The following is a 16,579-nucleotide window of genomic DNA, read 5'->3' on the forward strand; positions in this document are numbered from 1 at the left end:
GTGTATTTGGGTCTCTATTCAAGGAAGTAGCAAAGGGCTCTCACATCAGCTTGACACAGTGGGGTGGGGGCACAGGGATAGCTTATGCTTTCTGAAAATGAGTGTCAGGATCAGGAAACTCAAAGCAGCAGAGGGCCTCAGAGGCATTCTGGATACAAAGAAGGGGAAAATAGAGATTTTGGAGCCAAGAACAACTGAAAGTTAATAGCCTTAAAATACTCTTAATAAACCTTTTGCTCAGTGGAAAACAATTAATATGCTTGTCATAGAGATGGTATGAAGGATTTGAAATTAACTAAATTATTTTGGAAATGTTCCGTAGCTTTAATGACCTTTCTATAGTAAAGCACCCAAAATAAAGTAATTAGCCAGTTTAACCAAAATTACCGCAAGTTCAGTGACACTCACTAAAATCCCAACAAGCTTTTGAGATCCTTTGAAAGGTTTTTAATCAGTCATGAATTTTTATTGGAATCACAGGTTAGTGTTCATCCATTCATATTTTATGCCCCACTTCAGTTCTACCTTATCCACATAAAACTGCAGTTGCATTAATAATTATGCTGGATCATCCCCCCAACTTGTTGTCAGCAGCTTTCACCTTCAGAAACCAGCAATTCCACCCTCCCATCTAAGGAAAACTATCTCAATCTTATTCTATGATTTGTTTTGGATTTTTGTCTGCTTTCTGCAGTAGTTGTATAAAGAAGCAGAATCATTGTGCTAGATTGAATAGGTTAGAATGATCAATGTTAGTAGCAAAATAAGAAAGTGGTTCTATTTTTACGACCAACATTCTGCATTGAAACATCAGAACTTGCATGCTATTTACTAAAACTATGATTTAGTTTAGATAAAGATTTCATAAAATTTAATGTGATTACTACTAACTTTTCCTCCTGCAAAATGCCACAAAATAAACAATCAACAAGACAGATAAGTTGCAGGAAATAAAATGCAATATCGCCACTCTCAGGATCTTTAAATACCACTGAATATTAGAGAATGAATAAATGACAAGAATTAAAAACAAACAAACAGCTTTTAAATAATTTTAAAGCTTTTATGGTACATTTAAAGATGGAACTTTTTTTTACCTTTTCCACAACCTTTCCATGAAATCTTTGTAAATCTTGAGTTTAACCGAGAATGAGGGATTTTTCAGTGAAATTGAGTTTTGTCATTTAATTGACATGAAGCAGTTTCATATTTTACATGGTTATATGCCTTACTAATCTCACTGCTGGCCGAGAGTTAGAAAAAAGTGACATATCTGCTGTATGTGTCACCATATACTATGTTGAGATTCATTTTCTTGTAATTTACAGGAAAATAAAGACATTAGAACTTGTGAAAAACTATATATAAACAAAGACCAACAAACAACTAATTAATCTGTGATGGAAGACAAATCATGCAAATAATAAAAAATACAGTAAGTAAGTAAATGCTGAGAACATGAGTTGTACGGTCCTGGAAAGTAAGTTTCTAGGTTGTGGACTTAGTTCAGCACCGAGGTGAGTAAAGTCATCCACACTGGATCAGAATCCTGATAGCTGTTCCTGAACCTAGAAGTGTAGGACCTAAGGCTCCTGTACATTTTCCCTGATGGTAGTAGCACTAATAGAGGTTGACGGGGGTCCTTGATGATGAATGCTGCCTTTTTTTTTGGCACTGCCATGCCTTCTTTGTAACGACACTTAAATGCTGCTCCCAGGACAAATCCTCTGAAATAATAATGCCAAGGAATTTTAAATTACTGAGCCCTTCCACCTCTGATCCCGTAATAAAGGCTGGTTTATGGCCCTCCAGTTTCTACTTCCTGTAGTCAATAATCAGCTCTTTGGTTTTGCTGAGATTTTGAGGTGAGACTTTTTTTTTGCATGAATTCACACCTCATCCCTTCTCAACATTATTGCCAAACTTCTGTAAATCACCAGTTGGATTGCTTTCTTTTGAGGGGCTCTAAATAAAGCAACTTCGTTGACAAGTTCAGGGTAATGCAATGTTTTTAATAACCTGCCCAACACACCTTAATCTCCTCTTTGAATCTGATTTGTTAATGGACTTTGCATACGATAACAGGTACTCCTGTTTGAGTACTGTTGGAGGGGACAGCTTACCCGGGGGAAGCGACAGTGGCCCTGCCTCCGGCACAGAGTCTGGCCCTGTAGCTCAGAAGGGTAGGGCAAGGAAGAGGAGGGCAGTTGTGATAGGGGACTCGATAGTAAGGGGGTCAGATAGGCGATTCTGTGGACGCAGTCCAGAGACCCGGATGGTAGATTGGCATCCTGGTGCCAGGGTCCGGGATATTTCTGATCGTGTCCAAGGTGGGAATCAAATTAAAGCGGCTAGGTGTGAGGAGGTTAGTTCACAACAGAGGGATGGGAACCAGTGCAGAGAGACAGAGGGGTGTAAAGTGAGCGTAGAAGCAAAAAGTACAAAGGGGAAAAGTAAAAGTGGCAGGCCGACAAATCCAGGGCAAGCATTAAAAAGGGCTAAGAGAGTTGTAAAAGAGTGCCTGAAGGCTTTATGTGTCAATGCAAGGAGCATTCGTAATAAGGTGGATGAATTGAAAGTGCAGATTGTTATTAATGATTATGATATAGTTGGGATCACAGAGACATGGCTCCAGGGTGACCAGGGATGGGAGCTCAACGTTCAGGGATATTCAATATTCAGGAGGGATAGACACGAAGGAAGGGGAGGTGGGGTGGCGTTGCTGGTTAAAAAAGAGATTAACGCAATAGAAAGGAAGGACATAAGCCGGGAAGATGTGGAATCGATATGGGTAGAGCTGCGTAACACTAAGGGGCAGAAGACGCTGGTGGGAGTTGTGTACAGGCCACCTAACAGTAGTAGTGAGGTCGGAGATGGTATTAAACAGGAAATTAGAAATGTGTGCAATAAAGGAACAGCAGTTATAATGGGTGACTTCAATCTACATGTAGACTGGGTGAACCAAATTGGTAAAGGTGCTGAGGAAGAGGATTTCTTGGAATGTATGCGGGATGGTTTTTTGAACCAACATGTCGAGGAACCGACTAGAGAGCAGGCTATTCTGGACTGGGTTTTGAGCAATGAGGAAGGGTTAATTAGCGATCTTGTCGTGAGAGGCCCCTTGGGTAAGAGTGACCATAATATGGTGGAATTCTTCATTAACATGGAGAGTGACATAGTTAATTCAGAAACAAAGGTTCTGAACTTAAAGAGGGGTAACTTTGAAGGTATGAGACATGAATTAGCTAAGATAGACTGGCAAATGACACTTCAAGGATTGACGGTGGATATGCAATGGCAGGCATTTAAAGGTTGCATGGATGAACTACAACAATTGTTCATCCCAGTTTGGCAAAAGAATAAATCAAGGAAGGTAGTGCACCCGTGGCTGACAAGAGAAATTAGGGATAGTATCAATTCCAAAGAAGTAGCATACAAATTAGCCAGAGAAAGTGGCTCACCTGAGGACTGGGAGAAATTCAGAGTTCAGCAGAGGAGGACAAAGGGCTTAATTAGGAAGGGGAAAAAAGATTATGAGAGAAAACTGGCAGAGAACATAAAAACGGACTGTAAAAGCTTTTATAGATATGTAAAAAGGAAAAGACTGATAAAGACAAATGTAGGTCCCCTGCAAACAGAAACAGGTGAATTGATTATGGGGAGCAAGGACATGGCAGACCAATTGAATAATTACTTTGGTTCTGTCTTCACTAAGGAGGACATAAATAATCTTCCAGAAATAGTAAGGGACAGAGGGTCCAGTGAGATGGAGGAACTGAGCGAAATACATGTTAGTAGGGAAGTGGTGTTAGGTAAATTGAAGGGATTGAAGGCAGATAAATCCCCAGGGCCAGATGGTCTGCATCCCAGAGTGCTTAAGGAAGTGGCCCAAGAAATAGTGGATGCATTAGTGATAATTTTTCAAAACTCGTTAGATTCTGGACTAGTTCCTGAGGATTGGAGGGTGGCTAATGTAACCCCACTTTTTAAAAAAGGAGGGAGAGAGAAACCGGGGAATTATAGGCCGGTTAGCCTAACGTCGGTGGTGGGGAAACTGCTGGAGTCAGTTATCAAGGATGTGATAACAGCACATTTGGAAAGCGGTGAAATGATCGGACAAAGTCAGCATGGATTTGTGAAAGGAAAATCATGTCTGACGAATCTCATAGAATTTTTTGAGGATGTAACTAGTAGAGTGGATAGGGGAGAACCAGTGGATGTGGTATATTTGGATTTTCAAAAGGCTTTTGACAAGGTCCCACATAGGAGATTAGTGTGCAAACTTAAAGCACACGGTATTGGGGGTAAGGTATTGGTGTGGGTGGAGAATTGGTTAGCAGACAGGAAGCAAAGAGTGGGAATAAACGGGACCTTTTCAGAATGGCAGGCGGTGACTAGTGGCAGGCGGTGGCAAGGCTCAGTGCTGGGACCCCAGTTGTTTACAATATATATTAATGACTTGGATGAGGGAATTAAATGCAGCATCTCCAAGTTTGCGGATGACACGAAGCTGGGTGGCAGTGTTAGCAGTGAGGAGGATGCTAAGAGGATGCAGGGTGACTTGGATAGGTTGGGTGAGTGGGCAAACTCATGGCAGATGCAATTTAATGTGGATAAATGTGAAGTTATCCACTTTGGTGGCAAAAATAGGAAAACAGATTATTATCTGAATGGTGGCCGATTAGGAAAAGGGGAGGTGCAACGAGACCTGGGTGTCATTATACACCAGTCATTGAAAGTGGGCATGCAGGTACAGCAGGCGGTGAAAAAGGCGAACGGTATGCTGGCATTTATAGCGAGAGGATTCGAGTACAGGAGCAGGGAGGTACTACTGCAGTTGTACAAGGCCTTGGTGAGACCACACCTGGAGTATTGTGTGCAGTTTTGGTCCCCTAATCTGAGGAAAGACATCTTTGCCATAGAGGGAGTACAAAGAAGGTTCACCAGATTGATTCCTGGGATGGCAGGTCTTTCATATGAAGAAAGACTGGATGAACTGGGCTTGTACTCGTTGGAATTTAGAAGATTGAGGGGGGATCTGATTGAAACGTATAAGATCCTAAAGGGATTGGACAGGCTAGATGCAGGAAGATTGTTCCCGATGTTGGGGAGGTCTAGAACGAGGGGTCACAGTTTGAGGATAGAGGGGAAGCCTTTTAGGACCGAGGTTAGGAAAAACTTCTTCACACAGAGAGTGGTGAATCTGTGGAATTCTCTGCCACAGCAAACTGTTGAGGCCAGTTCATTAGCTATGTTTAAAAGGAAGTTAGATATGGCCCTTGTGGCTACAGGGGTCAGGGGGTATGGAGGGAAGGCTGGGTTCTGAGTTGGATGATCAGCCATGATCATAATAAATGGCGGTGCAGGCTCGAAGGGCCGAATGGCCTACTCCTGCACCTATTTTCTATGTTTCTATGTTTCTATATCCTGAAGTGGGAGGGTGAGGAGCCAGAGGTCGTGGTACATATAGGTACCAATGACATAGGTAGGAAAAGGGATGAGGTCCTGAAAGAAGAATATAGGGAGCTAGGAAGGGAGTTGAGAAAAAGGACCGCAAAGGTAGTAATCTCGGGATTACTGCCTGTGCCACACGACAGTGAGAGTAGGAATGCGATGAGGTGGAGGATAAATGCGTGGCTGAGGGATTGGAGCAGGGGGCAGGGATTCAAGTTTTTGGATCATTGGGACCTCTATTGGTGCAGGCGTGACCTGTACAAAAAGGACGGGTTACACTTAAATCCTAGGGGGACCAATATCCTGGCAGGGAGATTAGCGGGGGCTACTGAGGTGACTTTAAACTAGAATGGTTGGGGGGTGGGAATCAAATTAAAGAGGCTAGGCGTGAGGAGGTTAGTTCACAACAGAGGGATGGGAACCAGTGCAGAGAGACAGAGGGGTGTAAAGTGAGCGTAGAAGCAAAAAGTACAAAGGAGAAAAGTAAAAGTGGCAGGCCGACAAATCCAGGGCAAGCATTAAAAAGGGCTAAGAGAGTTGTAAAAGAGCGCCTGAAGGCTTTATGTGTCAATGCAAGGAGCATTCGTAATAAGGTGGATGAATTGAAAGTGCAGATTGTTATTAATGATTATGATATAGTTGGGATCACAGAGACATGGCTCCAGGGTGACCAGGGATGGGAGCTCAACGTTCAGGGATATTCAATATTCAGGAGGGATAGACATGAAGGAAGGGGAGGTGGGGTGGCGTTGCTGGTTAAAGAAGAGATTAACGCAATAGAAAGGAAGGATATAAGCCGGGAAGATGTGGAATCGATATGGGTAGAGCTGCGTAACACTAAGGGGCAGAAGACGCTGGTGGGAGTTGTGTACAGGCCACCTAACAGTAGTAGTGAGGTCGGAGATGGTATTAAACAGGAAATTAGAAATGTGTGCAATAAAGGAACAGCAGTTATAATGGGTGACTTCAATCTACATGTAGACTGGGTGAACCAAATTGGTAAAGGTGCTGAGGAAGAGGATTTCTTGGAATGTATGCGGGATGGTTTTTTGAACCAACATGTCGAGGAACCGACTAGAGAGCAGGCTATTCTGGACTGGGTTTTGAGCAATGAGGAAGGGTTAATTAGCGATCTTGTCGTGAGAGGCCCCTTGGGTAAGAGTGACCATAATATGGTGGAATTCTTCATTAACATGGAGAGTGACATAGTTAATTCAGAAACAAAGGTTCTGAACTTAAAGAGGGGTAACTTTGAAGGTATGAGACATGAATTAGCTAAGATAGACTGGCAAATGACACTTCAAGGATTGACGGTGGATATGCAATGGCAGGCATTTAAAGGTTGCATGGATGAACTACAACAATTGTTCATCCCAGTTTGGCAAAAGAATAAATCAAGGAAGGTAGTGCACCCGTGGCTGACAAGAGAAATTAGGGATAGTATCAATTCCAAAGAAGTAGCATACAAATTAGCCAGAGAAAGTGGCTCACCTGAGGACTGGGAGAAATTCAGAGTTCAGCAGAGGAGGACAAAGGGCTTAATTAGGAAGGGGAAAAAAGATTATGAGAGAAAACTGGCAGAGAACATAAAAACGGACTGTAAAAGCTTTTATAGATATGTAAAAAGGAAAAGACTGATAAAGACAAATGTAGGTCCCCTGCAAACAGAAACAGGTGAATTGATTATGGGGAGCAAGGACATGGCAGACCAATTGAATAATTACTTTGGTTCTGTCTTCACTAAGGAGGACATAAATAATCTTCCAGAAATAGTAAGGGACAGAGGGTCCAGTGAGATGGAGGAACTGAGCGAAATACATGTTAGTAGGGAAGTGGTGTTAGGTAAATTGAAGGGATTGAAGGCAGATAAATCCCCAGGGCCAGATGGTCTGCATCCCAGAGTGCTTAAGGAAGTGGCCCAAGAAATAGTGGATGCATTAGTGATAATTTTTCAAAACTCGTTAGATTCTGGACTAGTTCCTGAGGATTGGAGGGTGGCTAATGTAACCCCACTTTTTAAAAAAGGAGGGAGAGAGAAACCGGGGAATTATAGGCCGGTTAGCCTAACGTCGGTGGTGGGGAAACTGCTGGAGTCAGTTATCAAGGATGTGATAACAGCACATTTGGAAAGCGGTGAAATGATCGGACAAAGTCAGCATGGATTTGTGAAAGGAAAATCATGTCTGACGAATCTCATAGAATTTTTTGAGGATGTAACTAGTAGAGTGGATAGGGGAGAACCAGTGGATGTGGTATATTTGGATTTTCAAAAGGCTTTTGACAAGGTCCCACATAGGAGATTAGTGTGCAAACTTAAAGCACACGGTATTGGGGGTAAGGTATTGGTGTGGGTGGAGAATTGGTTAGCAGACAGGAAGCAAAGAGTGGGAATAAACGGGACCTTTTCAGAATGGCAGGCGGTGACTAGTGGCAGGCGGTGGCAAGGCTCAGTGCTGGGACCCCAGTTGTTTACAATATATATTAATGACTTGGATGAGGGAATTAAATGCAGCATCTCCAAGTTTGCGGATGACACGAAGCTGGGTGGCAGTGTTAGCAGTGAGGAGGATGCTAAGAGGATGCAGGGTGACTTGGATAGGTTGGGTGAGTGGGCAAACTCATGGCAGATGCAATTTAATGTGGATAAATGTGAAGTTATCCACTTTGGTGGCAAAAATAGGAAAACAGATTATTATCTGAATGGTGGCCGATTAGGAAAAGGGGAGGTGCAACGAGACCTGGGTGTCATTATACACCAGTCATTGAAAGTGGGCATGCAGGTACAGCAGGCGGTGAAAAAGGCGAACGGTATGCTGGCATTTATAGCGAGAGGATTCGAGTACAGGAGCAGGGAGGTACTACTGCAGTTGTACAAGGCCTTGGTGAGACCACACCTGGAGTATTGTGTGCAGTTTTGGTCCCCTAATCTGAGGAAAGACATCTTTGCCATAGAGGGAGTACAAAGAAGGTTCACCAGATTGATTCCTGGGATGGCAGGTCTTTCATATGAAGAAAGACTGGATGAACTGGGCTTGTACTCGTTGGAATTTAGAAGATTGAGGGGGGATCTGATTGAAACGTATAAGATCCTAAAGGGATTGGACAGGCTAGATGCAGGAAGATTGTTCCCGATGTTGGGGAGGTCTAGAACGAGGGGTCACAGTTTGAGGATAGAGGGGAAGCCTTTTAGGACCGAGGTTAGGAAAAACTTCTTCACACAGAGAGTGGTGAATCTGTGGAATTCTCTGCCACAGCAAACTGTTGAGGCCAGTTCATTAGCTATGTTTAAAAGGAAGTTAGATATGGCCCTTGTGGCTACAGGGGTCAGGGGGTATGGAGGGAAGGCTGGGTTCTGAGTTGGATGATCAGCCATGATCATAATAAATGGCGGTGCAGGCTCGAAGGGCCGAATGGCCTACTCCTGCACCTATTTTCTATGTTTCTATGTTTCTATATCCTGAAGTGGGAGGGTGAGGAGCCAGAGGTCGTGGTACATATAGGTACCAATGACATAGGTAGGAAAAGGGATGAGGTCCTGAAAGAAGAATATAGGGAGCTAGGAAGGGAGTTGAGAAAAAGGACCGCAAAGGTAGTAATCTCGGGATTACTGCCTGTGCCACACGACAGTGAGAGTAGGAATGCGATGAGGTGGAGGATAAATGCGTGGCTGAGGGATTGGAGCAGGGGGCAGGGATTCAAGTTTTTGGATCATTGGGACCTCTATTGGTGCAGGCGTGACCTGTACAAAAAGGACGGGTTACACTTAAATCCTAGGGGGACCAATATCCTGGCAGGGAGATTAGCGGGGGCTACTGAGGTGACTTTAAACTAGAATGGTTGGGGGGTGGGAATCAAATTAAAGAGGCTAGGCGTGAGGAGGTTAGTTCACAACAGAGGGATGGGAACCAGTGCAGAGAGACAGAGGGGTGTAAAGTGAGCGTAGAAGCAAAAAGTACAAAGGAGAAAAGTAAAAGTGGCAGGCCGACAAATCCAGGGCAAGCATTAAAAAGGGCTAAGAGAGTTGTAAAAGAGCGCCTGAAGGCTTTATGTGTCAATGCAAGGAGCATTCGTAATAAGGTGGATGAATTGAAAGTGCAGATTGTTATTAATGATTATGATATAGTTGGGATCACAGAGACATGGCTCCAGGGTGACCAGGGATGGGAGCTCAACGTTCAGGGATATTCAATATTCAGGAGGGATAGACATGAAGGAAGGGGAGGTGGGGTGGCGTTGCTGGTTAAAGAAGAGATTAACGCAATAGAAAGGAAGGATATAAGCCGGGAAGATGTGGAATCGATATGGGTAGAGCTGCGTAACACTAAGGGGCAGAAGACGCTGGTGGGAGTTGTGTACAGGCCACCTAACAGTAGTAGTGAGGTCGGAGATGGTATTAAACAGGAAATTAGAAATGTGTGCAATAAAGGAACAGCAGTTATAATGGGTGACTTCAATCTACATGTAGACTGGGTGAACCAAATTGGTAAAGGTGCTGAGGAAGAGGATTTCTTGGAATGTATGCGGGATGGTTTTTTGAACCAACATGTCGAGGAACCGACTAGAGAGCAGGCTATTCTGGACTGGGTTTTGAGCAATGAGGAAGGGTTAATTAGCGATCTTGTCGTGAGAGGCCCCTTGGGTAAGAGTGACCATAATATGGTGGAATTCTTCATTAACATGGAGAGTGACATAGTTAATTCAGAAACAAAGGTTCTGAACTTAAAGAGGGGTAACTTTGAAGGTATGAGACATGAATTAGCTAAGATAGACTGGCAAATGACACTTCAAGGATTGACGGTGGATATGCAATGGCAGGCATTTAAAGGTTGCATGGATGAACTACAACAATTGTTCATCCCAGTTTGGCAAAAGAATAAATCAAGGAAGGTAGTGCACCCGTGGCTGACAAGAGAAATTAGGGATAGTATCAATTCCAAAGAAGTAGCATACAAATTAGCCAGAGAAAGTGGCTCACCTGAGGACTGGGAGAAATTCAGAGTTCAGCAGAGGAGGACAAAGGGCTTAATTAGGAAGGGGAAAAAAGATTATGAGAGAAAACTGGCAGAGAACATAAAAACGGACTGTAAAAGCTTTTATAGATATGTAAAAAGGAAAAGACTGATAAAGACAAATGTAGGTCCCCTGCAAACAGAAACAGGTGAATTGATTATGGGGAGCAAGGACATGGCAGACCAATTGAATAATTACTTTGGTTCTGTCTTCACTAAGGAGGACATAAATAATCTTCCAGAAATAGTAAGGGACAGAGGGTCCAGTGAGATGGAGGAACTGAGCGAAATACATGTTAGTAGGGAAGTGGTGTTAGGTAAATTGAAGGGATTGAAGGCAGATAAATCCCCAGGGCCAGATGGTCTGCATCCCAGAGTGCTTAAGGAAGTGGCCCAAGAAATAGTGGATGCATTAGTGATAATTTTTCAAAACTCGTTAGATTCTGGACTAGTTCCTGAGGATTGGAGGGTGGCTAATGTAACCCCACTTTTTAAAAAAGGAGGGAGAGAGAAACCGGGGAATTATAGGCCGGTTAGCCTAACGTCGGTGGTGGGGAAACTGCTGGAGTCAGTTATCAAGGATGTGATAACAGCACATTTGGAAAGCGGTGAAATGATCGGACAAAGTCAGCATGGATTTGTGAAAGGAAAATCATGTCTGACGAATCTCATAGAATTTTTTGAGGATGTAACTAGTAGAGTGGATAGGGGAGAACCAGTGGATGTGGTATATTTGGATTTTCAAAAGGCTTTTGACAAGGTCCCACATAGGAGATTAGTGTGCAAACTTAAAGCACACGGTATTGGGGGTAAGGTATTGGTGTGGGTGGAGAATTGGTTAGCAGACAGGAAGCAAAGAGTGGGAATAAACGGGACCTTTTCAGAATGGCAGGCGGTGACTAGTGGCAGGCGGTGGCAAGGCTCAGTGCTGGGACCCCAGTTGTTTACAATATATATTAATGACTTGGATGAGGGAATTAAATGCAGCATCTCCAAGTTTGCGGATGACACGAAGCTGGGTGGCAGTGTTAGCAGTGAGGAGGATGCTAAGAGGATGCAGGGTGACTTGGATAGGTTGGGTGAGTGGGCAAACTCATGGCAGATGCAATTTAATGTGGATAAATGTGAAGTTATCCACTTTGGTGGCAAAAATAGGAAAACAGATTATTATCTGAATGGTGGCCGATTAGGAAAAGGGGAGGTGCAACGAGACCTGGGTGTCATTATACACCAGTCATTGAAAGTGGGCATGCAGGTACAGCAGGCGGTGAAAAAGGCGAACGGTATGCTGGCATTTATAGCGAGAGGATTCGAGTACAGGAGCAGGGAGGTACTACTGCAGTTGTACAAGGCCTTGGTGAGACCACACCTGGAGTATTGTGTGCAGTTTTGGTCCCCTAATCTGAGGAAAGACATCTTTGCCATAGAGGGAGTACAAAGAAGGTTCACCAGATTGATTCCTGGGATGGCAGGTCTTTCATATGAAGAAAGACTGGATGAACTGGGCTTGTACTCGTTGGAATTTAGAAGATTGAGGGGGGATCTGATTGAAACGTATAAGATCCTAAAGGGATTGGACAGGCTAGATGCAGGAAGATTGTTCCCGATGTTGGGGAGGTCTAGAACGAGGGGTCACAGTTTGAGGATAGAGGGGAAGCCTTTTAGGACCGAGGTTAGGAAAAACTTCTTCACACAGAGAGTGGTGAATCTGTGGAATTCTCTGCCACAGCAAACTGTTGAGGCCAGTTCATTAGCTATGTTTAAAAGGAAGTTAGATATGGCCCTTGTGGCTACAGGGGTCAGGGGGTATGGAGGGAAGGCTGGGTTCTGAGTTGGATGATCAGCCATGATCATAATAAATGGCGGTGCAGGCTCGAAGGGCCGAATGGCCTACTCCTGCACCTATTTTCTATGTTTCTATGTTTCTATATCCTGAAGTGGGAGGGTGAGGAGCCAGAGGTCGTGGTACATATAGGTACCAATGACATAGGTAGGAAAAGGGATGAGGTCCTGAAAGAAGAATATAGGGAGCTAGGAAGGGAGTTGAGAAAAAGGACCGCAAAGGTAGTAATCTCGGGATTACTGCCTGTGCCACACGACAGTGAGAGTAGGAATGCGATGAGGTGGAGGATAAATGCGTGGCTGAGGGATTGGAGCAGGGGGCAGGGATTCAAGTTTTTGGATCATTGGGACCTCTATTGGTGCAGGCGTGACCTGTACAAAAAGGACGGGTTACACTTAAATCCTAGGGGGACCAATATCCTGGCAGGGAGATTAGCGGGGGCTACTGAGGTGACTTTAAACTAGAATGGTTGGGGGGTGGGAATCAAATTAAAGAGGCTAGGCGTGAGGAGGTTAGTTCACAACAGAGGGATGGGAACCAGTGCAGAGAGACAGAGGGGTGTAAAGTGAGCGTAGAAGCAAAAAGTACAAAGGAGAAAAGTAAAAGTGGCAGGCCGACAAATCCAGGGCAAGCATTAAAAAGGGCTAAGAGAGTTGTAAAAGAGCGCCTGAAGGCTTTATGTGTCAATGCAAGGAGCATTCGTAATAAGGTGGATGAATTGAAAGTGCAGATTGTTATTAATGATTATGATATAGTTGGGATCACAGAGACATGGCTCCAGGGTGACCAGGGATGGGAGCTCAACGTTCAGGGATATTCAATATTCAGGAGGGATAGACATGAAGGAAGGGGAGGTGGGGTGGCGTTGCTGGTTAAAGAAGAGATTAACGCAATAGAAAGGAAGGATATAAGCCGGGAAGATGTGGAATCGATATGGGTAGAGCTGCGTAACACTAAGGGGCAGAAGACGCTGGTGGGAGTTGTGTACAGGCCACCTAACAGTAGTAGTGAGGTCGGAGATGGTATTAAACAGGAAATTAGAAATGTGTGCAATAAAGGAACAGCAGTTATAATGGGTGACTTCAATCTACATGTAGACTGGGTGAACCAAATTGGTAAAGGTGCTGAGGAAGAGGATTTCTTGGAATGTATGCGGGATGGTTTTTTGAACCAACATGTCGAGGAACCGACTAGAGAGCAGGCTATTCTGGACTGGGTTTTGAGCAATGAGGAAGGGTTAATTAGCGATCTTGTCGTGAGAGGCCCCTTGGGTAAGAGTGACCATAATATGGTGGAATTCTTCATTAACATGGAGAGTGACATAGTTAATTCAGAAACAAAGGTTCTGAACTTAAAGAGGGGTAACTTTGAAGGTATGAGACATGAATTAGCTAAGATAGACTGGCAAATGACACTTCAAGGATTGACGGTGGATATGCAATGGCAGGCATTTAAAGGTTGCATGGATGAACTACAACAATTGTTCATCCCAGTTTGGCAAAAGAATAAATCAAGGAAGGTAGTGCACCCGTGGCTGACAAGAGAAATTAGGGATAGTATCAATTCCAAAGAAGTAGCATACAAATTAGCCAGAGAAAGTGGCTCACCTGAGGACTGGGAGAAATTCAGAGTTCAGCAGAGGAGGACAAAGGGCTTAATTAGGAAGGGGAAAAATGATTATGAGAGAAAACTGGCAGAGAACATAAAAACGGACTGTAAAAGCTTTTATAGATATGTAAAAAGGAAAAGACTGATAAAGACAAATGTAGGTCCCCTGCAAACAGAAACAGGTGAATTGATTATGGGGAGCAAGGACATGGCAGACCAATTGAATAATTACTTTGGTTCTGTCTTCACTAAGGAGGACATAAATAATCTTCCAGAAATAGTAAGGGACAGAGGGTCCAGTGAGATGGAGGAACTGAGCGAAATACATGTTAGTAGGGAAGTGGTGTTAGGTAAATTGAAGGGATTGAAGGCAGATAAATCCCCAGGGCCAGATGGTCTGCATCCCAGAGTGCTTAAGGAAGTAGCCCAAGAAATAGTGGATGCATTAGTGATAATTTTTCAAAACTCGTTAGATTCTGGACTAGTTCCTGAGGATTGGAGGGTGGCTAATGTAACCCCACTTTTTAAAAAAGGAGGGAGAGAGAAACCGGGGAATTATAGGCCGGTTAGCCTAACGTCGGTGGTGGGGAAACTGCTGGAGTCAGTTATCAAGGATGTGATAACAGCACATTTGGAAAGCGGTGAAATGATCGGACAAAGTCAGCATGGATTTGTGAAAGGAAAATCATGTCTGACGAATCTCATAGAATTTTTTGAGGATGTAACTAGTAGAGTGGATAGGGGAGAACCAGTGGATGTGGTATATTTGGATTTTCAAAAGGCTTTTGACAAGGTCCCACACAGGAGATTAGTGTGCAAACTTAAAGCACACGGTATTGGGGGTAAGGTATTGGTGTGGGTGGAGAATTGGTTAGCAGACAGGAAGCAAAGAGTGGGAATAAACGGGACCTTTTCAGAATGGCAGGCGGTGACTAGTGGGATACCGCAAGGCTCAGTGCTGGGACCCCAGTTGTTTACAATATATATTAATGACTTGGATGAGGGAATTAAATGCAGCATCTCCAAGTTTGCGGATGACACGAAGCTGGGTGGCAGTGTTAGCAGTGAGGCGGATGCTAAGAGGATGCAGGGTGACTTGGATAGGTTGGGTGAGTGGGCAAACTCATGGCAGATGCAATTTAATGTGGATAAATGTGAAGTTATCCACTTTGGTGGCAAAAATAGGAAAACAGATTATTATCTGAATGGTGGCCGATTAGGAAAAGGGGAGGTGCAACGAGACCTGGGTGTCATTATACACCAGTCATTGAAAGTGGGCATGCAGGTACAGCAGGCGGTGAAAAAGGCGAACGGTATGCTGGCATTTATAGCGAGAGGATTCGAGTACAGGAGCAGGGAGGTACTACTGCAGTTGTACAAGGCCTTGGTGAGACCACACCTGGAGTATTGTGTGCAGTTTTGGTCCCCTAATCTGAGGAAAGACATCTTTGCCATAGAGGGAGTACAAAGAAGGTTCACCAGATTGATTCCTGGGATGGCAGGTCTTTCATATGAAGAAAGACTGGATGAACTGGGCTTGTACTCATTGGAATTTAGAAGATTGAGGGGGGATCTGATTGAAACGTATAAGATCCTAAAGGGATTGGACAGGCTAGATGCGGGAAGATTGTTCCCGATGTTGGGGAGGTCCAGAACGAGGGGTCACAGTTTGAGGATAGAGGGGAAGCCTTTTAGGACCGAGATTAGGAAAAACTTCTTCACACAGAGAGTGGTGAATCTGTGGAATTCTCTGCCACAGCAAACTGTTGAGGCCAGTTCATTGGCTGTGTTTAAGAGAAAGTTAGATATGGCCCTTGTGGCTACAGGGGTCAGGGGGTATGGAGGGAAGGCTGGGTTCTGAGTTGGATGATCAGCCATGATCATAATAAATGGCGGTGCAGGCTCGAAGGGCCGAATGGCCTACTCCTGCATCTATTTTCTATGTTTCTATGTTTCTATAATACTAAATCAGATTTTTATCATGTTTAATTGTTGACCAGAAAATATTAACCTTGCAGTCAAAACTAACTAACTTGGATGTGTGGGTAAGATTTAACAGAGAGAAAATTTGAGACGCTAAACAAAACCAGGCAAGGCTTGGTAGCTAATTTACTTATTGGAAGTGGATTGGTATGTTCAATATCATATTTAAACATCATAGAGTTAGGGTTAAGGTTCAGATCTGCCTTCATTTTAACAAAAACTGCTTGCTTAACAATAGGCTAAAAGTTGACACAGTAGGCGAAAATATCCATGACAAGCACATTTACAGCACAATGATGCAAAAGCTTGAGAATGATTCCTACAGACTCAACAGGTTTGCCAAGAATTACTTGTTCTTTCACCATAACTGCCCCAACCCAGTCAACAATTTTAGGATCCCTTACTTGCGGTAAGGCACCTTATAATCATACAGGCATGTGTTTTTCGCTACATAAGAACTATGAAACAGAATTCCCTTTCTAACCCCTCTGTCTCAATACGTCATCTCTTCTAGTATTTGTAGTTAGTGCCCTTTCGCAAATAAACTTCTGCCCCTCCTAATGCTTCAACATCTTTATTTATTTATTATTGTGTTTTTTGAATTTGCTCAATTTGGATTTTTACACATCAGTTGTTTGTCTGCCTTTGTTCTGTCCAGTTTTTCATTGATTCTGCTGTGTTT

The sequence above is a fragment of the Mobula hypostoma genome, chromosome 11 (genome assembly GCF_963921235.1).
Source record: "Mobula hypostoma chromosome 11, sMobHyp1.1, whole genome shotgun sequence".
In the NCBI taxonomy this organism is placed as follows: domain Eukaryota; kingdom Metazoa; phylum Chordata; class Chondrichthyes; order Myliobatiformes; family Myliobatidae; genus Mobula; species Mobula hypostoma.